This window comes from Ambystoma mexicanum, chromosome 2q (genome assembly GCF_040938575.1).
Source record: "Ambystoma mexicanum isolate Mex_15411 chromosome 2q, UKY_AmexF1_1, whole genome shotgun sequence".
Lineage (NCBI taxonomy): Eukaryota > Metazoa > Chordata > Amphibia > Caudata > Ambystomatidae > Ambystoma > Ambystoma mexicanum.
Window position 1 is genome coordinate 186031480 of NC_090924.1, and position 16550 is coordinate 186048029.

At 44.2% G+C, this 16550-nt stretch overlaps 4 non-coding genes across 4 annotated transcripts; all 4 read right to left on the bottom strand.

Annotated features, from left to right (window-relative positions):
* Positions 1 to 607: 607 nt before the first annotated feature.
* Positions 608 to 712, bottom strand: LOC138570688 (U6 spliceosomal RNA). Its single transcript, XR_011303723.1, has one exon. It is a non-coding gene; the product is annotated as a U6 spliceosomal RNA (small nuclear RNA).
* Positions 713 to 6207: 5495 nt separating this feature from the next.
* LOC138570826 (U6 spliceosomal RNA) lies at positions 6208 to 6312 on the bottom strand. Its single transcript, XR_011303850.1, has one exon. It is a non-coding gene; the product is annotated as a U6 spliceosomal RNA (small nuclear RNA).
* A 2450-nt stretch (positions 6313 to 8762) lies between these two features.
* On the bottom strand, positions 8763 to 8867 carry LOC138570689 (U6 spliceosomal RNA). Its single transcript, XR_011303724.1, has one exon. It is a non-coding gene; the product is annotated as a U6 spliceosomal RNA (small nuclear RNA).
* A 5489-nt stretch (positions 8868 to 14356) lies between these two features.
* Positions 14357 to 14461, bottom strand: LOC138570690 (U6 spliceosomal RNA). The gene has a single exon (XR_011303725.1). It is a non-coding gene; the product is annotated as a U6 spliceosomal RNA (small nuclear RNA).
* Positions 14462 to 16550: the final 2089 nt, after the last annotated feature.

The window sequence follows — 16550 nt, forward strand, 5'->3', positions numbered from 1 at the left end:
CTCTCTCACCCTCCCTCCTTAACCTTCCCCCCTCCCGCCCGCTCTCTTTCTCCCCCCGCCCCCTCCCTCCCCCTCTCCCTCTCACAACCATTTATTTTAAGTTTTCATGCACTGTAGCACATTCTGGCAACGGTATTTCACAATGGGACTCTTTGAAAGTTACAGAAATCAAAAAAGAAACCAACCAACTAAAAGCAGCCAAAGCCAGAGTACACTGCTCAGCCCCAATTAAAGATTAAGGCCTAGAAGCAAGTAAAGCTGTAGTTCAGAACAATGTTTGCAAATAGCACCTTAAAGCAGTTTACGCTGGAGTGCACAACAAGGTGGAAACTGATAAAACGGAGTTTGGTAAAATGGGATAAAAAAACAAAAGAAGCGTGCCACTTCTAAAAGTACAAGTCAAGAAATTGAAGGAGAGGGGGCTGTTCATTCAGTCAATAGGACTCACAAGTAAAAGGCTCCTGAGGCATGAGTGTTGAATTTGGCGCAAAATGTATTGTGTTGTCGTGTAATATGTATGAACATACAATTTCAATCTTCATTAAAAAAACATGTATTAAAAAATAAAGACTTGCAAATTAAGAAAGTTTCTGTCCTGTCATGTGCCAAAAATAGTGAATGCTTTACGAATGTGCGTGTCATCCTTTAGAGCAGGGGACAATTTAATGTTCACATTATCATTCCAATATTAGTACATGTGTTGCTGAAGCAAGTGCAAAGGGAGAGTCAATCAAACCATTGATTAGGACATCTAGTCAAAGGTTTGCCATACCAAATGTCCTTATGTCAGAGGGTAGAAAGTCCAAACACCATTTAAATATCGGGTGGTATGAAATGAAGAGGGAAACAACAATGAATAAGCATTCTTTGCTGCTGTATTGATCTGGTCCTAAAGGGTTTGGTTTAATGCCAATTATATTTGAAGATATACAGATTCATGCTCCAGGGTGCTTGCAAAATGACACCCCTCCCCATCACAATGGCTGGGTGATGCAAGCCTGAGAGCATCACAATAGACCCATAGACATGAGAAAAACTCTGTTCCACTGAGTGTATGTGGGCCCATGGCTGTATCAAGGACAAGGCAACAACAGGAAGTGGCTTAAGGCATCAGTGCCAGAAGCTGTCCGATTGAGCCCTGTAAGCAATAGATGTTGGACCATCCTTGACGAGATTCTGAGGCTGATTTCAATGTTAACTTTACTGCTGATTTAAGGATTGCTGAACCTTCGACCCACGTCTAGTTTGCTCGGATAAGGCCTGGAAATCTTTTACAGCTTGTATTGGGGGGAGATGATGTGAGTTTATCAAGAGCAACGGGATATGAGGCATGTGTGCCACAAAAAGCAGGTCTAGGATTTTTTATAAGAAAGCCGCTTTAAGAAGAGAACTTTGGACAACCCTACTGAGAGCAAAAGTATTACACAAAAGGTAAGGGGGTCAGTGGGTCAACGGATAGCACATTTGACTGTGAGTCCGTCTTTTGTAAGTCCAAATACTACCTGGTTCGACATTTTCCAGGCTTTTTGTTTCATTTCTTAACAGATCCATTCCTATGTACCTCTGTGCTTTCAACAGAGTTTTCATTGTAAGGGAGGGACATACAATATGCCTTAAACATTCCTGGGCAGGGAAGACTCTATGTAAAAGAAAGAGTAGCAGACAGTTTAATAAATCATCAGCAGGACCCTCTAGATCTTCCCCAAAAAACATAACATTATTTCTCTGCATGTATGTGTGTTGAACAGCGCAAGTAGTTTGACATTTATCCACTGACATTAACCACTTTCCCACAGCGCAGAACAAAATCACTTGTACTGGCCCCTTCTGCAAAAGCATTACCACTGTAGAAAGCAGTGAAAAGGTGAGGCAGTGTGCAGTCACCCCCGACCCTTTACTCCCCTGATCGGCCACGATCGGCCAAGGACCTCTCTATGAGAGCTGAGGGTGGAATTTTTCTGGACCTCGGTAACTTAGGGAGGCATGGCTAAAGGGATCCTCAATCAACGGCCCAACCTTTGCTTTGTGGCCTGTCCGTATATGTCTGTTCTCCAAATTACCTGCCGCTGCCCAGGTGTCAGCTGGTAAGATGGAATGACCTGCCAGGTAGGATCCTGGCAGATGATTTGCATAGGCAAACCCCCTCTCCCTCTTTATTAGCCCTGCTTACTCCACAGTAGCAAGTATCTGGGGAAAATATAGTGGTCGAGGTGGGGTAGCAGTCACTAGCAACTTTGAGAAAGTAAATCTTGGGTGCTTTGCGACTTGTGGGGAACTACAGAGCTCAGTGCCCAGAACTTTGTGGCACAGGGAGGAGGTCTGTGGGATTTCAGTAACTTGGAGACATGCAACCTGGTTGGGAGTGCTTCAGGTCTCCTTCCTTGCATGTTCCAAGCAACTCAACAAAGCATCAACAGGCTGAGATACCAGCCACAGAGCCATTTCCACTTGATTAAAAGCCTAAAATCTTTTCCATGTAAAAACATAGCCCCCCAACCCCCGAATACCATATTTTCTTTGTTTCCTCTCTCTCTGTCTCTCTCTCTCTCTCCCTTCCTCCTTCCCTCCCTCCTTCCTCCCTCCCGCCCGCTCTCTTTCTCCCCCCGCCCCCTCCCTCCCCCTCTCCCTCTCCCTCTCACAACCATTTATTTTAAGTTTTCATGCACTGTAGCATATTCTGACAATGGTATTTCACAATGGGACTCTTTGAAGGTTACAGAAATCAAAAAAGAAATCAACCAACTAAAAGCAGCCAAATCCAGAGTACACTGCTCAGCCCCAATTAAAGATAAAGGCCTAGAAGCAAATAAAGCTGTAGTTCAGAGCGATGTTTGCAAATAGCACCTTAAAGCAGTTTACGCTGGCGTGCACAACAATGGGGAAAGTGATAATACTGAATTTGGTCGAATGGGAACCGTGCCACTTCTAAAAGTACAAGTCAAGAAATTGAAGGGGACGGGGCTGTTCATTCAGTCACTAGGACTCACAAGTAAAAGGCTCCTGAGGCATTAGTGTTGAATTTGGCGCAAAATGTATTGTGTTGTTGTTTAATATGTATGAATAATATTTCTGTTCTCCAAATTGCCTGCCGCTGCCCAGGCGTCAGCCCCTATGAACATACAATTTCAATCTTCATCAAAAAAGATGAATTAAAAAATAAAGACTTGCAAATTAACAAAGTTTCTGTCCCGTCATGTGCTAAAAATAGTGAATGCTTTACAAATGTACGTGTCATCCTTCAGAGCAGGGGCCAATTCAATGTTCCCATTATCATTCCAATATTAGTACATGTGTTGCTGAGCTACATAGGAATGGATCTGTTAAGAAATTAAACAAAAAGCCTGGAAAAATGTTGAAACGGGTAGGATTTGGACTAACAATAAACTGACTCACAGTCAGATGTGCTATCCCTTGACCCACTGACCCACTTATCTTTTGTGTAATCCTTTTGCTCTCAGCAGGGCTGTCCATCCAAAGTTCCCTACTTAAAGGGGCTTTCTGATTAAAAAAAAATCCCAGAGCTGTTTTTTATGGCCCACATGCCTCATATCCCGTTGCTCTCGATAAACTCACATCATCTCCCACCAATGCAAGCTGTAAAAGATGTCAAGGGCATAGCCAAGGAAACTAGACGTGGGTCGAAGGTTGAGCAATCGTTAAATCAGCAGCAAAAATAACATTGAAATCAGCCTCAGAATCTCTTAAAGGATGGCTCAACATTGGTTGCTTTCAGGGCGCAATCGGGCAGCCTCTGGTGCTGGCGCCTTAAGGCAAGCGCAAAGGGAGAGCCAACCAAACCATTGATTAGGACCTCTGAACTTTCTGCCTGTGACATAAGGACATTTGATATGGCAAATCATTGACCAAACACCATTTATATGTTGGATGGTATGAAATTAAGAGGCAAACAGCAATACATCAGCATTCTTTTTCTGCCGTATTGATCCGGTCCTAAAGGGTTTGGTTTAATGGCAATTATATTTAAAGATAAACAGATTCATGCTGCAGGGTGCTTGCAAATTGACACACCCTCCCCATCACGAAGGCTGGGTGATGCAAGCGTGAGAGCATCACGGCAGACCCATAGACACGAGAAACACTCTATTCCTCTGAGTGCATGTGGGCCCATGGCTGGATCAAGGACAAGGCAAGAACAGGAGCTGGCTTAAGCTGTCAGCACCCAGGCTGCCCCATTGCGTGCTGCAAGCAACAGATGTTGGACCATCCCTTAAGAGATTCTGAGGCTGATTTCAATGTTAACTCTGCTGCTGATTTAAGGATTGCTTAACCTTCGACCCAAGTCTAGTTTGCTTGGCTAAGCCCTGAAAATCTTTTACAGCTTGTATTGGTGGGAGATGATGTGAATTTATAAAGAGCAACGGGATATGAGGCTTGTGTGCCACAAAATGCAGGTCTATGATCTTTTATATGAAAGCCACTTTGGAAAATCCTATTGAGAGCAAAAGGATTACACAAAAGGAAAGGGGGTCAGTGGGTGAAGAGATACAATTAACTGACTCACAGTCAGATGTGCTAAGTCCAAATCCTACCCGTTTCGACATTTTGTCCAGGTTTTTCGTTTCATTTCTTAACAGATCCATTCCTATGTACCTCTGTGCTTTTAACAGAGTTTTCATTGTAAGGGAGGGATATACAGTATGCCTTAAACATTCCTGGGCAGGGAAGACTCTCTGTAAAAGCAAGAGTAGCGTACAGCTTCATAAATAATCAGCAGGACCCTCTAGACCTTCCCCAAAAAACATGAAATGATTTCTCTGCATGTATGTGCGTTGAGCAGCGCAAGTCGTTTGCTTAATGCCAGTGGTTAAATGTCACTTTCCCACAGCGCAGAATAAAATCACTTGTACAGGTCCCTTCTGCAAAAGCATTACCGCTGTAGAAAGCAGTGAAAAGGTGAGGCAGTGTGCAGTCACCCCGACCCTTCACGGCCCTGATCGGCCACGATCGGCCAAGGACCTCTCTATGAGAGCTGAGGGTGGAATTTTTCTGGACCTCGGTAACTTAGGGAGACATGGCTAAAGGGTTCCTCAATCAACGGCCCAGCCTTTGCTTTGTGGCCTGTCCGAATATTTCTGTTCTCCAAATTATGTGCCGCTGCTCGGGTGTCATTTGGTGGGATGGAATGACCTCCCAGGAATGATCCTGGCAGATGATTTGCATAGGCACACCCCTTCTCCCTCTCTCTTAGCCCTGCTTTCTGCACAGTAGCAAGTATCTGGGGAAAATATAGTGGTCGAGGTGGGGTAGCAGTAACTAGCAACTCTGAGAAAGTAAATCTGGGGAGCTTGGCGACTTGTGGGGAACAACTGCAGAGCTCAGGTACTTTGTGGCACACGGAGGAGGTCTGTGGGATTTCAGTAAATTAGAGACATGCAACCTGGTCGGGAGTGCTTCAGGTCACCTTTGTTGCATGTTCCAAGCAACTCAACAAAGCATCAACAGGCTGAGATACCAGCCACAGAGCCTCTTTCCACTTGATTAAAAGCCTAAAATCTTTTCCATGTAAAAACATAGCCCCCCCGAATACCATATTTTCTTTGTTTTTTCTCTCTCTCTCTCTCTCTCTCTCTCTCTCTCTCTCTCTCTCTCCCTCCCTCCTTAACCTTCCCCCTCCCGCCCGCTCTCTTTCTCCCCCCGCCCCCTCCCTCCCCCTCTCCCTCTCACAACCATTTATTTTAAGTTTTCATGCACTGTAGCACATTCTGACAACGGTATTTCACAATGGGACTCTTTGAAAGTTACAGAAATCAAAAAAGAAACCAACCAACTAAAAGCAGCCAAAGCCAGAGTACACTGCTCAGCCCCAATTAAAGATTAAGGCCTAGAAGCAAGTAAAGCTGTAGTTCAGAACAATGTTTGCAAATAGCACCTTAAAGCAGTTTACGCTGGAGTGCACAACAAGGTGGAAACTGATAAAACGGAGTTTGGTAAAATGGGATAAAAAAACAAAAGAAGCTTGCCACTTCTAAAAGTACAAGTCAAGAAATTGAAGGAGAGGGGGCTGTTCATTCAGTCAATAGGACTCACAAGTAAAAGGCTCCTGAGGCATGAGTGTTGAATTTGGCGCAAAATGTAGTGTGTTGTCGTGTAATATGTATGAACATACAATTTCAATCTTCATTAAAAAAACATGTATTAAAAAATAAAGACTTGCAAATTAAGAAAGTTTCTGTCCTGTCATGTGCCAAATATAGTGAATGCTTTACGAATGTGCGTGTCATCCTTTAGAGCAGGGGACAATTTAATGTTCACATTATCATTCCAATATTAGTACATGTGTTGCTGAAGCAAGTGCAAAGGGAGAGTCAATCAAACCATTGATTAGGACATCTAGTCAAAGGTTTGCCATACCAAATGTCCTTATGTCAGAGGGTAGAAAGTCCAAACACCATTTAAATATCGGGTGGTATGAAATGAAGAGGGAAACAACAATGAATAAGCATTCTTTGCTGCTGTATTGATCTGGTCCTAAAGGGTTTGGTTTAATGCCAATTATATTTGAAGATATACAGATTCATGCTCCAGGGTGCTTGCAAAATGACACCCCTCCCCATCACAATGGCTGGGTGATGCAAGCCTGAGAGCATCACAATAGACCCATAGACATGAGAAAAACTCTGTACCACTGAGTGTATGTGGGCCCATGGCTGTATCAAGGACAAGGCAACAACAGGAAGTGGCTTAAGGCATCAGTGCCAGAAGCTGTCCGATTGAGCCCTGTAAGCAATAGATGTTGGACCATCCTTGAAGAGATTCTGAGGCTGATTTCAATGTTAACTTTACTGCTGATTTAAGGATTGCTGAACCTTCGACCCACGTCTAGTTTGCTCGGATAAGGCCTGGAAATCTTTTACAGCTTGTATTGGGGGGAGATGATGTGAGTTTATCAAGAGCAACGGGATATGAGGCATGTGTGCCACAAAAAGCAGGTCTAGGATTTTTTATAAGAAAGCCGCTTTAAGAAGAGAACTTTGGACAACCCTACTGAGAGCAAAAGTATTACACAAAAGGTAAGGGGGTCAGTGGGTCAACGGATAGCACATTTGACTGTGAGTCCGTCTTTTGTAAGTCCAAATACTACCTGGTTCGACATTTTCCAGGCTTTTTGTTTCATTTCTTAACAGATCCATTCCTATGTACCTCTGTGCTTTCAACAGAGTTTTCATTGTAAGGGAGGGACATACAATATGCCTTAAACATTCCTGGGCAGGGAAGACTCTATGTAAAAGAAAGAGTAGCAGACAGTTTAATAAATCATCAGCAGGACCCTCTAGATCTTCCCCAAAAAACATAACATTATTTCTCTGCATGTATGTGCGTTGAGCAGCGCAAGTCGTTTGCTTAATGCCAGTGGTTAAATGTCACTTTCCCACAGCGCAGAATAAAATCACTTGTACAGGTCCCTTCTGCAAAAGCATTACCGCTGTAGAAAGCAGTGAAAAGGTGAGGCAGTGTGCAGTCACCCCGACCCTTCACGGCCCTGATCGGCCACGATCGGCCAAGGACCTCTCTATGAGAGCTGAGGGTGGAATTTTTCTGGACCTCGGTAACTTAGGGATACATGGCTAAAGGGTTCCTCAATCAACGGCCCAGCCTTTGCTTTGTGGCCTGTCCGAATATTTCTGTTCTCCAAATTATGTGCCGCTGCTCGGGTGTCATTTGGTGGGATGGAATGACCTCCCAGGAATGATCCTGGCAGATGATTTGCATAGGCACACCCCTTCTCCCTCTCTCTTAGCCCTGCTTTCTGCACAGTAGCAAGTATCTGGGGAAAATATAGTGGTCGAGGTGGGGTAGCAGTAACTAGCAACTCTGAGAAAGTAAATCTGGGGAGCTTGGCGACTTGTGGGGAACAACTGCAGAGCTCAGGTACTTTGTGGCACACGGAGGAGGTCTGTGGGATTGCAGTAAATTAGAGACATGCAACCTGGTCGGGAGTGCTTCAGGTCACCTTTGTTGCATGTTCCAAGCAACTCAACAAAGCATCAACAGGCTGAGATACCAGCCACAGAGCCTCTTTCCACTTGATTAAAAGCCTAAAATCTTTTCCATGTAAAAACATAGCCCCCCCGAATACCATATTTTCTTTGTTTTTTCTCTCTCTCTCTCTCTCTCTCTCTCTCTCTCTCTCTCTCTCTCTCACCCTCCCTCCTTAACCTTCCCCCCTCCCGCCCGCTCTCTTTCTCCCCCCGCCCCCTCCCTCCCCCTCTCCCTCTCACAACCATTTATTTTAAGTTTTCATGCACTGTAGCACATTCTGGCAACGGTATTTCACAATGGGACTCTTTGAAAGTTACAGAAATCAAAAAAGAAACCAACCAACTAAAAGCAGCCAAAGCCAGAGTACACTGCTCAGCCCCAATTAAAGATTAAGGCCTAGAAGCAAGTAAAGCTGTAGTTCAGAACAATGTTTGCAAATAGCACCTTAAAGCAGTTTACGCTGGAGTGCACAACAAGGTGGAAACTGATAAAACGGAGTTTGGTAAAATGGGATAAAAAAACAAAAGAAGCGTGCCACTTCTAAAAGTACAAGTCAAGAAATTGAAGGAGAGGGGGCTGTTCATTCAGTCAATAGGACTCACAAGTAAAAGGCTCCTGAGGCATGAGTGTTGAATTTGGCGCAAAATGTATTGTGTTGTCGTGTAATATGTATGAACATACAATTTCAATCTTCATTAAAAAAACATGTATTAAAAAATAAAGACTTGCAAATTAAGAAAGTTTCTGTCCTGTCATGTGCCAAAAATAGTGAATGCTTTACGAATGTGCGTGTCATCCTTTAGAGCAGGGGACAATTTAATGTTCACATTATCATTCCAATATTAGTACATGTGTTGCTGAAGCAAGTGCAAAGGGAGAGTCAATCAAACCATTGATTAGGACATCTAGTCAAAGGTTTGCCATACCAAATGTCCTTATGTCAGAGGGTAGAAAGTCCAAACACCATTTAAATATCGGGTGGTATGAAATGAAGAGGGAAACAACAATGAATAAGCATTCTTTGCTGCTGTATTGATCTGGTCCTAAAGGGTTTGGTTTAATGCCAATTATATTTGAAGATATACAGATTCATGCTCCAGGGTGCTTGCAAAATGACACCCCTCCCCATCACAATGGCTGGGTGATGCAAGCCTGAGAGCATCACAATAGACCCATAGACATGAGAAAAACTCTGTACCACTGAGTGTATGTGGGCCCATGGCTGTATCAAGGACAAGGCAACAACAGGAAGTGGCTTAAGGCATCAGTGCCAGAAGCTGTCCGATTGAGCCCTGTAAGCAATAGATGTTGGACCATCCTTGACGAGATTCTGAGGCTGATTTCAATGTTAACTTTACTGCTGATTTAAGGATTGCTGAACCTTCGACCCACGTCTAGTTTGCTCGGATAAGGCCTGGAAATCTTTTACAGCTTGTATTGGGGGGAGATGATGTGAGTTTATCAAGAGCAACGGGATATGAGGCATGTGTGCCACAAAAAGCAGGTCTAGGATTTTTTATAAGAAAGCCGCTTTAAGAAGAGAACTTTGGACAACCCTACTGAGAGCAAAAGTATTACACAAAAGGTAAGGGGGTCAGTGGGTCAACGGATAGCACATTTGACTGTGAGTCCGTCTTTTGTAAGTCCAAATACTACCTGGTTCGACATTTTCCAGGCTTTTTGTTTCATTTCTTAACAGATCCATTCCTATGTACCTCTGTGCTTTCAACAGAGTTTTCATTGTAAGGGAGGGACATACAATATGCCTTAAACATTCCTGGGCAGGGAAGACTCTATGTAAAAGAAAGAGTAGCAGACAGTTTAATAAATCATCAGCAGGACCCTCTAGATCTTCCCCAAAAAACATAACATTATTTCTCTGCATGTATGTGTGTTGAACAGCGCAAGTAGTTTGACATTTATCCACTGACATTAACCACTTTCCCACAGCGCAGAACAAAATCACTTGTACTGGCCCCTTCTGCAAAAGCATTACCTCTGTAGAAAGCAGTGAAAAGGTGAGGCAGTGTGCAGTCACCCCCGACCCTTTACTCCCCTGATCGGCCACGATCGGCCAAGGACCTCTCTATGAGAGCTGAGGGTGGAATTTTTCTGGACCTCGGTAACTTAGGGAGGCATGGCTAAAGGGATCCTCAATCAACGGCCCAACCTTTGCTTTGTGGCCTGTCCGTATATGTCTGTTCTCCAAATTACCTGCCGCTGCCCAGGTGTCAGCTGGTAAGATGGAATGACCTGCCAGGTAGGATCCTGGCAGATGATTTGCATAGGCAAACCCCCTCTCCCTCTTTATTAGCCCTGCTTACTCCACAGTAGCAAGTATCTGGGGAAAATATAGTGGTCGAGGTGGGGTAGCAGTCACTAGCAACTTTGAGAAAGTAAATCTGGGGTGCTTTGCGACTTGTGGGGAACTACAGAGCTCAGTGCCCAGAACTTTGTGGCACAGGGAGGAGGTCTGTGGGATTTCAGTAACTTGGAGACATGCAACCTGGTTGGGAGTGCTTCAGGTCTCCTTCCTTGCATGTTCCAAGCAACTCAACAAAGCATCAACAGGCTGAGATACCAGCCACAGAGCCATTTCCACTTGATTAAAAGCCTAAAATCTTTTCCATGTAAAAACATAGCCCCCCAACCCCCGAATACCATATTTTCTTTGTTTCCTCTCTCTCTGTCTCTCTCTCTCTCTCCCTTCCTCCTTCCCTCCCTCCTTCCTCCCTCCCGCCCGCTCTCTTTCTCCCCCCGCCCCCTCCCTCCCCCTCTCCCTCTCCCTCTCACAACCATTTATTTTAAGTTTTCATGCACTGTAGCATATTCTGACAATGGTATTTCACAATGGGACTCTTTGAAGGTTACAGAAATCAAAAAAGAAATCAACCAACTAAAAGCAGCCAAATCCAGAGTACACTGCTCAGCCCCAATTAAAGATAAAGGCCTAGAAGCAAATAAAGCTGTAGTTCAGAGTGATGTTTGCAAATAGCACCTTAAAGCAGTTTACGCTGGCGTGCACAACAATGGGGAAAGTGATAATACTGAATTTGGTCGAATGGGAACCGTGCCACTTCTAAAAGTACAAGTCAAGAAATTGAAGGGGACGGGGCTGTTCATTCAGTCACTAGGACTCACAAGTAAAAGGCTCCTGAGGCATTAGTGTTGAATTTGGCGCAAAATGTATTGTGTTGTTGTTTAATATGTATGAATAATATTTCTGTTCTCCAAATTGCCTGCCGCTGCCCAGGCGTCAGCCCCTATGAACATACAATTTCAATCTTCATCAAAAAAGATGAATTAAAAAATAAAGACTTGCAAATTAACAAAGTTTCTGTCCCGTCATGTGCTAAAAATAGTGAATGCTTTACAAATGTACGTGTCATCCTTCAGAGCAGGGGCCAATTCAATGTTCCCATTATCATTCCAATATTAGTACATGTGTTGCTGAGCTACATAGGAATGGATCTGTTAAGAAATTAAACAAAAAGCCTGGAAAAATGTTGAAACGGGTAGGATTTGGACTAACAATAAACTGACTCACAGTCAGATGTGCTATCCCTTGACCCACTGACCCACTTATCTTTTGTGTAATCCTTTTGCTCTCAGCAGGGCTGTCCATCCAAAGTTCCCTACTTAAAGGGGCTTTCTGATTAAAAAAAAATCCCAGAGCTGTTTTTTATGGCCCACATGCCTCATATCCCGTTGCTCTCGATAAACTCACATCATCTCCCACCAATGCAAGCTGTAAAAGATGTCAAGGGCATAGCCAAGGAAACTAGACGTGGGTCGAAGGTTGAGCAATCGTTAAATCAGCAGCAAAAATAACATTGAAATCAGCCTCAGAATCTCTTAAAGGATGGCTCAACATTGGTTGCTTTCAGGGCGCAATCGGGCAGCCTCTGGTGCTGGCGCCTTAAGGCAAGCGCAAAGGGAGAGCCAACCAAACCATTGATTAGGACCTCTGAACTTTCTGCCTGTGACATAAGGACATTTGATATGGCAAATCATTGACCAAACACCATTTATATGTTGGATGGTATGAAATTAAGAGGCAAACAGCAATACATCAGCATTCTTTTTCTGCCGTATTGATCCGGTCCTAAAGGGTTTGGTTTAATGGCAATTATATTTAAAGATAAACAGATTCATGCTGCAGGGTGCTTGCAAATTGACACACCCTCCCCATCACGAAGGCTGGGTGATGCAAGCGTGAGAGCATCACGGCAGACCCATAGACACGAGAAACACTCTATTCCTCTGAGTGCATGTGGGCCCATGGCTGGATCAAGGACAAGGCAAGAACAGGAGCTGGCTTAAGCTGTCAGCACCCAGGCTGCCCCATTGCGTGCTGCAAGCAACAGATGTTGGACCATCCCTTAAGAGATTCTGAGGCTGATTTCAATGTTAACTCTGCTGCTGATTTAAGGATTGCTTAACCTTCGACCCAAGTCTAGTTTGCTTGGCTAAGCCCTGAAAATCTTTTACAGCTTGTATTGGTGGGAGATGATGTGAATTTATAAAGAGCAACGGGATATGAGGCTTGTGTGCCACAAAATGCAGGTCTATGATCTTTTATATGAAAGCCACTTTGGAAAATCCTATTGAGAGCAAAAGGATTACACAAAAGGAAAGGGGGTCAGTGGGTGAAGAGATACAATTAACTGACTCACAGTCAGATGTGCTAAGTCCAAATCCTACCCGTTTCGACATTTTGTCCAGGTTTTTCGTTTCATTTCTTAACAGATCCATTCCTATGTACCTCTGTGCTTTTAACAGAGTTTTCATTGTAAGGGAGGGATATACAGTATGCCTTAAACATTCCTGGGCAGGGAAGACTCTCTGTAAAAGCAAGAGTAGCGTACAGCTTCATAAATAATCAGCAGGACCCTCTAGACCTTCCCCAAAAAACATGAAATGATTTCTCTGCATGTATGTGCGTTGAGCAGCGCAAGTCGTTTGGTTAATGCCAGTGGTTAAATGTCACTTTCCCACAGCGCAGAATAAAATCACTTGTACAGGTCCCTTCTGCAAAAGCATTACCGCTGTAGAAAGCAGTGAAAAGGTGAGGCAGTGTGCAGTCACCCCGACCCTTCACGGCCCTGATCGGCCACGATCGGCCAAGGACCTCTCTATGAGAGCTGAGGGTGGAATTTTTCTGGACCTCGGTAACTTAGGGAGACATGGCTAAAGGGTTCCTCAATCAACGGCCCAGCCTTTGCTTTGTGGCCTGTCCGAATATTTCTGTTCTCCAAATTATGTGCCGCTGCTCGGGTGTCATTTGGTGGGATGGAATGACCTCCCAGGAATGATCCTGGCAGATGATTTGCATAGGCACACCCCTTCTCCCTCTCTCTTAGCCCTGCTTTCTGCACAGTAGCAAGTATCTGGGGAAAATATAGTGGTCGAGGTGGGGTAGCAGTAACTAGCAACTCTGAGAAAGTAAATCTGGGGAGCTTGGCGACTTGTGGGGAACAACTGCAGAGCTCAGGTACTTTGTGGCACACGGAGGAGGTCTGTGGGATTTCAGTAAATTAGAGACATGCAACCTGGTCGGGAGTGCTTCAGGTCACCTTTGTTGCATGTTCCAAGCAACTCAACAAAGCATCAACAGGCTGAGATACCAGCCACAGAGCCTCTTTCCACTTGATTAAAAGCCTAAAATCTTTTCCATGTAAAAACATAGCCCCCCCGAATACCATATTTTCTTTGTTTTTTCTCTCTCTCTCTCTCTCTCTCTCTCTCTCTCTCTCTCCCTCCCTCCTTAACCTTCCCCCTCCCGCCCGCTCTCTTTCTCCCCCCGCCCCCTCCCTCCCCCTCTCCCTCTCACAACCATTTATTTTAAGTTTTCATGCACTGTAGCACATTCTGACAACGGTATTTCACAATGGGACTCTTTGAAAGTTACAGAAATCAAAAAAGAAACCAACCAACTAAAAGCAGCCAAAGCCAGAGTACACTGCTCAGCCCCAATTAAAGATTAAGGCCTAGAAGCAAGTAAAGCTGTAGTTCAGAACAATGTTTGCAAATAGCACCTTAAAGCAGTTTACGCTGGAGTGCACAACAAGGTGGAAACTGATAAAACGGAGTTTGGTAAAATGGGATAAAAAAACAAAAGAAGCTTGCCACTTCTAAAAGTACAAGTCAAGAAATTGAAGGAGAGGGGGCTGTTCATTCAGTCAATAGGACTCACAAGTAAAAGGCTCCTGAGGCATGAGTGTTGAATTTGGCGCAAAATGTAGTGTGTTGTCGTGTAATATGTATGAACATACAATTTCAATCTTCATTAAAAAAACATGTATTAAAAAATAAAGACTTGCAAATTAAGAAAGTTTCTGTCCTGTCATGTGCCAAAAATAGTGAATGCTTTACGAATGTGCGTGTCATCCTTTAGAGCAGGGGACAATTTAATGTTCACATTATCATTCCAATATTAGTACATGTGTTGCTGAAGCAAGTGCAAAGGGAGAGTCAATCAAACCATTGATTAGGACATCTAGTCAAAGGTTTGCCATACCAAATGTCCTTATGTCAGAGGGTAGAAAGTCCAAACACCATTTAAATATCGGGTGGTATGAAATGAAGAGGGAAACAACAATGAATAAGCATTCTTTGCTGCTGTATTGATCTGGTCCTAAAGGGTTTGGTTTAATGCCAATTATATTTGAAGATATACAGATTCATGCTCCAGGGTGCTTGCAAAATGACACCCCTCCCCATCACAATGGCTGGGTGATGCAAGCCTGAGAGCATCACAATAGACCCATAGACATGAGAAAAACTCTGTACCACTGAGTGTATGTGGGCCCATGGCTGTATCAAGGACAAGGCAACAACAGGAAGTGGCTTAAGGCATCAGTGCCAGAAGCTGTCCGATTGAGCCCTGTAAGCAATAGATGTTGGACCATCCTTGAAGAGATTCTGAGGCTGATTTCAATGTTAACTTTACTGCTGATTTAAGGATTGCTGAACCTTCGACCCACGTCTAGTTTGCTCGGATAAGGCCTGGAAATCTTTTACAGCTTGTATTGGGGGGAGATGATGTGAGTTTATCAAGAGCAACGGGATATGAGGCATGTGTGCCACAAAAAGCAGGTCTAGGATTTTTTATAAGAAAGCCGCTTTAAGAAGAGAACTTTGGACAACCCTACTGAGAGCAAAAGTATTACACAAAAGGTAAGGGGGTCAGTGGGTCAACGGATAGCACATTTGACTGTGAGTCCGTCTTTTGTAAGTCCAAATACTACCTGGTTCGACATTTTCCAGGCTTTTTGTTTCATTTCTTAACAGATCCATTCCTATGTACCTCTGTGCTTTCAACAGAGTTTTCATTGTAAGGGAGGGACATACAATATGCCTTAAACATTCCTGGGCAGGGAAGACTCTATGTAAAAGAAAGAGTAGCAGACAGTTTAATAAATCATCAGCAGGACCCTCTAGATCTTCCCCAAAAAACATAACATTATTTCTCTGCATGTATGTGCGTTGAGCAGCGCAAGTCGTTTGCTTAATGCCAGTGGTTAAATGTCACTTTCCCACAGCGCAGAATAAAATCACTTGTACAGGTCCCTTCTGCAAAAGCATTACCGCTGTAGAAAGCAGTGAAAAGGTGAGGCAGTGTGCAGTCACCCCGACCCTTCACGGCCCTGATCGGCCACGATCGGCCAAGGACCTCTCTATGAGAGCTGAGGGTGGAATTTTTCTGGACCTCGGTAACTTAGGGATACATGGCTAAAGGGTTCCTCAATCAACGGCCCAGCCTTTGCTTTGTGGCCTGTCCGAATATTTCTGTTCTCCAAATTATGTGCCGCTGCTCGGGTGTCATTTGGTGGGATGGAATGACCTCCCAGGAATGATCCTGGCAGATGATTTGCATAGGCACACCCCTTCTCCCTCTCTCTTAGCCCTGCTTTCTGCACAGTAGCAAGTATCTGGGGAAAATATAGTGGTCGAGGTGGGGTAGCAGTAACTAGCAACTCTGAGAAAGTAAATCTGGGGAGCTTGGCGACTTGTGGGGAACAACTGCAGAGCTCAGGTACTTTGTGGCACACGGAGGAGGTCTGTGGGATTGCAGTAAATTAGAGACATGCAACCTGGTCGGGAGTGCTTCAGGTCACCTTTGTTGCATGTTCCAAGCAACTCAACAAAGCATCAACAGGCTGAGATACCAGCCACAGAGCCTCTTTCCACTTGATTAAAAGCCTAAAATCTTTTCCATGTAAAAACATAGCCCCCCCGAATACCATATTTTCTTTGTTTTTTCTCTCTCTCTCTCTCTCTCTCTCTCTCTCTCTCTCTCTCTCTCTCTCACCCTCCCTCCTTAACCTTCCCCCCTCCCGCCCGCTCTCTTTCTCCCCCCGCCCCCTCCCTCCCCCTCTCCCTCTCACAACCATTTATTTTAAGTTTTCATGCACTGTAGCACATTCTGGCAACGGTATTTCACAATGGGACTCTTTGAAAGTTACAGAAATCAAAAAAGAAACCAACCAACTAAAAGCAGCCAAAGCCAGAGTACACTGCTCAGCCCCAATTAAAGATTAAGGCCT